Genomic DNA, 6,633 nt, shown 5'->3' with positions numbered 1-6,633 from the left:
ATACAAATATAAAAACAAATATATAAGAGATAAAATAAAATAGAATGAAATGTATAAACAATAAAAAGTATAAACAATAAAATAAAATAAAATGTAGACCAGAAATGTAATGGGAACAAGATGGCCGCCGCTGCATGTGGAGGTGCTGCAGGCAGGAGTAAAATTCGAACAAAACCTGAAATCTACCGCACAGATACAGGGAAAATGATTGTGGAAGATGAGTTTTTAAACTTTCTTTTTATCAAGATCAAAACTGTGAAACAGGACGAGATTGTTTTGATGGCTGTGGACCATTTTGGATCAGAATGGATTGCAAACTCCACCAAACTGCTGTTTGAACTGTGCCCAGGTACTACTCGCAGGCTGGTGGCTCACACTGGGCCGCAAAAAGACTCAAAGAACGTCAGAAGTTGCCTTAAGCTTCTCAATGAAGCTGGTGAAAATGTTCCTCGGTTTGTTTCCCACCATCTTGATGAACTACCACCTGTGACTTTTAACAGCCTTGATGTTTCCTGTTTGCTTGGTAAGATTGAACAACTAGGTGCCGATATTACCACCATGAAACAGGCTGTATCTCTGCAGACAAACACCTGTAACGATCTGCGGATTATCACCACAGACATAAACCAACGTCTGGGTGTTATTGAGCAGCCTAGAACAAATCTGGAAAGAGGGCCTGTTTTTAAAACAAACAAGCCAGGAACGAGCCAGAGAGCGTCCACTCCTCAAGCCTGTGAGGAGACCCAAGATGGCATGGAGGGCCAGACCAGCGAGGGGGACTCAAGCCAGAAGGTGGAGAGTTCTGCCTCGGGCCTGGGCGGGCCAACCAGCACCGCAAAGGGAGACCCTCATGTGAAGTGGAGTGACATGGCAGCTACTCCACCCTGGAACCTGGTCCAGGACAAGAGGAGCAACAAACGTCGGCAACAGGTCCCCGAAAATGCTTCAGTTAAGGCCAAACCTCGCCTGAATCCTCCCAAAGGGAAGAAAACTGGCGGCATTGTTGGGACTGGTACTGGTGGAGACATCCAAGTCATAAAGTCTAAGCTGGTGAGTGTATTTGCAACAAAATTCTCACCTGATTTAGACACTGAGACTTTGACTAGTTACATGAAAGATAAACTTGGGCGTGATGTAACCTGTCAAAAGATAGAAACTGTACAAAGCCGGTTCAGTTCATTTAAAATAACTGCAGAGTGCAAAGAAGTGGATGAAATGTACAACCCAGAGCTGTGGCCTGAAGGCACTTTTGTGCGCCGATTCTATGAGGCACGCAAACCCAAGTCTACTGTGGGGCCAATGTCAGTGATGAATGTGCCTGTAATGGGGGCTGGGGTACATGATGCCTAGTTCTAGCCACAGTGATGGTGGTCAGAGTGGTGTCATACAACTCACGAGGCTTGCGCCTAGGACAGAGTGCTGGGGACAGAGCGCATCGTGTTGTTGTTGACCAGCTACTGGAGACCACAGACATTCTCTGCCTGCAAGAGACATTTTTAGCCAAACAGGACCTTGATAAACTTAATTCTGTCCACACTGATTTCCATGGAGCAGGAGAGTCCACAACGGATCTAAGCACCAGAATGGTGCGTGGTAGAATACCTGGAGGTGTGGCCATTTTGTGGCGCAAGAAATATGATCCAATGATCAGTATTATCAGATTAGAGGTGGACTGGTGTATTGCAATTAAAGTTGTGCATGATATGAATGTTTTTATCATTTTAAATGTTTATACCCCATATGACTGATATAAAAATGAAGATGAATATATGAATAGATTGGCATTTTTAAACTCTTATACTAAGGAATGTACATATGCAAATATATTTGTGATGGGTGATTTGAATGCAGACATCTCTGATGAAAAATCTCTCTTTGGTCAGCACTTGAAGCAGTTCTGTCATGACAGTAATCTGGTTCTCTCCAGCATGGAATTCCTGCCTGTAGATAGTTATACTTATATCAGTGAAGCATGGCACACAACATCCTGGCTGGATCATGTAATCTGTACAGCTGATGCTCATGAAAGTCTGGAAAAAGTTGAAATATTGTATGGGTTGACTACCACTGATCACTTACCTGTCTCTATGATGATAAATGTTGATAACCTACCTGACTGCAGCAGTTCAACAGAAGATGGTGCCAACGGGGTCAAAGTGAATTGGGTTAAACTATCTAGAGAGGATGTCTTGTATTATTGTGGGAGGACAGATGTTCTCTTAAGGGAAGTACAGCTACCCATGGATGCTATTTTATGTTCAAATATTAACTGTGATGATGTCACTCACTCTAATGGCCTATGTGAAATGTATAATAGTATTGTGAGCGCTATACATGAGGCCAGTAGACCTCTACACACTCACCTCAGAAAGGCTAAGAATACCAAGCCTGGTTGGAACAAGCATGTAGCTGACCACCAAGAAGCCGCTAAGACAGCTCATCGGGCCTGGGTTATAGCTGGTAGACCCAGACAGGGGCCAGAGTTGGAGCACAAGAAGCTTACCAATGCTAAATATAAATATGCAGTGCGCTTTGTTGGGAAGCATGAGCAAGCCTTAAGAGCTCATTCTATGGCTGAAAACTTGCTTGGTAATAATGTCACTGAGTTTTGGAAAGAGGTAAAAGCTACAAATAGGGCCAAAGCAGTATTGCCATGCTACATTGAAGGTGTATCTGGTGCAGACAATATAGCAGAGCGGTGGAGGCAGCACTATGCAGCTCTGTTTAATTGTATCAAAAGTGAGCCCTATTGTGTGGGCAAGCTAAATGCGGAAGTGATTTTTTTTATCCCCAATGAGGTTTATCATGCTATAGAGCGACTAGCTGATAACAAAGCTAGTGGCAAGGATAACATCACTGCGGAGCATCTTAAGTTAGCCAGCCCCAGAGTAGCAGCACTGCTGTCCATCTGCCTCACAGGGCTGATGACACATGGTATTCTGCCAGACACCATGCTGACCGTCACATTAGTGCCCGTCATTAAGGACAAGGCAGGTAAAATAGGGAGTTTGGAGAACTATAGACCCATCGCCTTAGCCAGCATTCTTTCAAAGGTTCTAGAAAAGATGCTACTAGATAGACTGAGTGAGTTCATTTACACCACAGAACATCAATTTGGTTTTAAGCCTAAGCATAGTACAGATCTATGTATCTATGCCTTGAAAGAAGCTGTTGAATCTTACAGAAGTCAGGGCTCTACAATGCTTTTAGGATTTATTGATGCTTCCAAGGCATTTGATAGAGTAAATCACCATAAGCTTTTTACTAAACTCATGCTTAGGGGTGTGCCTGGATGCATCATACGTATCCGGGTTTACTGGTATGGCAAGCAAAGTATGCAGGTTAAATGGGGAAACAGTCTATCCTCACCCTTCAGTGTAGGCAATGGTGTACGGCAGGGGGGGCTTCTGTCTCCAGCCCTGTTCAACCTATACATGGACAACCTGTCCAAGCAGTTGGGGAAGTGTAAGACAGGTTGTCTGATAGGGAAAACTCTGTTAAACCATCTGATGTACGCAGACGATTTGGCCATTATGTCCCCCAGCACTGTAGGGTTCCAGCAGCTGTTGGATATATGCTCAGAGTATGGGGTTGAGTTTGATATACAGTACAATGCAAAAAAGAGTGTTGTATTGATATGTAGGACCAAGGAGGATCAGATGCTGCACTTTCCAATGTTTTACCTGTCAGGGCAATCCCTTTGTGTGTCTAACTGTACAAAATATCTTGGGCACATAATCACTGACAAGATGGAAGATGATGCTGACATGTACAGGCAGAGACGCATGTTGTATGTCCAAGCAAACATGCTAGTCAGGAAATTCCATTATTGTTCCGATGATGTGAAAGTGAGCTTGTTTCGTGCTTACTGCACCCCTATGTATGCAGCCCCATTATGGGTCAACTACAAAAAGGAGACCCTGCGCAAACTTCAGGTAGCATACAATGACTGTCTGAGGATACTGCTGAAAAAGCCCAGGAGTACCAGTGCTAGTAAACTCTTCTGTGACTCAGGCCTAAGCACTCTACAGGCTCTCTTGAGGAACCTGATGTTTAGGTTTATGTCTAGACTTGATGATTCGCAAAACTGTATCATAATGAAGCTCACAAGCCCCAGGTGCAGTTCTGTCAGATATCAATCCTATCTATGGAAACATTGGTATGGGTGCCTTTTAAGACTCTCATGAATAAGAGTATGTTTTTATGTGGTATGTAGTTGTTATTTATTTTTTATGTTGTATGTCTTGATATTGGGTCTAGAGCCCGTAATAAAGTTTATATATACAAAATGAGGTTTTAAAGTGCCGGGTGAGTCTGTACAAAAGTGACTTAGAAACTTAGGATAGGTAAAAAGTATAAACAGAAATGTACAATGAGGTTTGTAAAGTGCCGGATATGAGTCTGTACAAATGTTACGGGGTTGGAATATTAATGGTATTGTGGAGGTTATGCAGAACTGGAATTACTGTGCAGTTTTGTTGGGTTCCTGCCCACATGGGTGTTGATGGCAATGAGAAAGCAGACAATATTGCTAAAAGAGCATTGAAATTGAGTAGTGAGGTAATTATGGAAATTCCTTTTGGTAAAGATGAAGCAAAATCATGAATTAGAAAGGCAGTGAGGGATTCATGGCAGAAGGTGTGGGACAACGGTGTAAAAGGGAGACATTTTTATAACATACAGAAGTCAATTAACGTGAAGGTTTTCAAAGGAAAGTGTAGGAGAGAGGAAGTCATCATTTCTAGATTAAGATTAGGTCATACTAGTTTAAAATCAACTCTGTATTTAATGTCAAGGTCCGTGTCTGATAAATGTGATGATTGTGATGTCACAGAGAATGTAGAGCATGTGATTCTTAAATGTGGCAAGTATGAGGTAGAAAGGAACGCTTTAAGAGACAGGATGTACGAGCTGGGATGGGAATGGAGTTTAGTAGGTTATTAGGGAGGAGTGAGGTGATGAGGGATTGTTATAAGGAAATCCTTGTCTTTCTTAAAGATGCAGGGATAGATAATGAGATTTAAATGTGGTTATCTTATTTTATTTAGGTATTTCCTTTTTTTCCCCCTTTAAGTTAGACTGTAACCTGGTGTAATAATGATCCTGATGTTACACACTCCGGTACAGCAGGTGGCGGTAGAACCTAATAACGTTGGTTGTGATCCGCCATTAAACCTAGAGAAGAAGAAGGAGAGGACGGTTCTGTTGTTTCCTTTCTTTTTCCTCTTCAACAATGTCTAAGGTGAATCATCTGAGAGAGTTTATCGGTCAGCGACTAACAGCAGCTGCTGTAGAAATATTGTCAGTGTTTGAAAAAAGCATCTTGGAGTATGAAGAAGAGCTCGACCGTCAGCGCAGACTGTTGGACCTCGCCTGGAAACCTGAAATCAGACTCCACAGAGTCGGTACGTAACCCTGGAAAGTTGAATGAATGAACACATGAGTATGACTCCTACAAGATCCCTTTGTTTCCAGTTAAAAGCCGTGGTGATGAAGCAAACCAACTAAATGGGAAACTCCCCAGCTCAAGCAGCTGCTGATGTGGGATTCGGAAACATCCCGAACTAACTTGTTGTTCTGTTTACTTGGTGCTGCCTTTCATGCTCCATTCACACTCTGGACCAGACTCATATTTCACACTTTATGAATGACTGAATGAATCAATTTATATTTCGAACATGTATATAAAAAGTAAAAAATAAACAGTAACATCTTCATATTCACATATGTTGGAAAAAAGAAGTAGGAAGAAGTCTACACTTTTTCCTAGTTCCTACCCCTTTATAACTCTATGAATTGACATTATTGCTATTATTATATCTACACAATATCCATATAAATATAGTCTATATAAATACTATGTAAAACATGCCTATTACCACATAATTGTCCATATAAGTATATAGAAAATATAAATATTACATGAATATTATATCAATATATAGAAAATACAAATATTTTATAAATCTATATAAATATACACTATATAACTACATAAATATCCCTATATATATATATATATATATATATATATATATATATATATATATATATATATATATATGCTACATACCTAATAAATATATAACATATATTACATAATTATAAATATCCCTCTCAACATATAATATATACTACATAAATATCCACATAAATATCTAAACATATCTTAAGCAAGTATAATATACCATTTTTCCCTATTTTATTTGTTTCTCACACTCGTTACCCCATTTCCTCTTCCATATACCTGTTTACAAATAATTTTTTGTATCTCTTTTTAAACAGATTTATGTTAGTACTTTTCATTTCCAGCTCCAAACTGTTCCACAGAGTCTCCACAGTTCCATATGCACATGCTGCACATTGTTGTTCCTACTTTATGTTTTCTAAAATTTAGTTCTCCCCTTAGATTATAGCCCCTTTCTCTGTCAGTGAACATTCCTCTGATATTTTCTGGTAGTATTATTCCTTGCTTTGAACATTATTTGCACTGTTGTGTATTTAACCAAATCCATACATTTCTTAACCAGATCCATACATTTCTTTAGACTTAATCGTTTATTTAGTAGAAAAGATGCAGATCACAGTGGCTCCGTGTAAGATGTGAGATAACACTGGCAAAAAAACCTGATC

At 40.2% G+C, this 6,633-nt stretch overlaps 1 pseudogene; it reads left to right on the top strand.

Moving 5' to 3' along the window:
- The first annotated feature begins 558 nt into the window (after positions 1-558).
- Positions 559-6,633, top strand: part of LOC133440701 (uncharacterized protein DDB_G0271670-like) — an 8,039-nt pseudogene continuing 1,964 nt past the window's right edge.

The sequence above is a fragment of the Cololabis saira genome, chromosome 3, assembly GCF_033807715.1.
Source record: "Cololabis saira isolate AMF1-May2022 chromosome 3, fColSai1.1, whole genome shotgun sequence".
NCBI classification, from domain to species: domain Eukaryota; kingdom Metazoa; phylum Chordata; class Actinopteri; order Beloniformes; family Belonidae; genus Cololabis; species Cololabis saira.
This window is presented reverse-complemented; position numbering and strand designations above follow the sequence as displayed.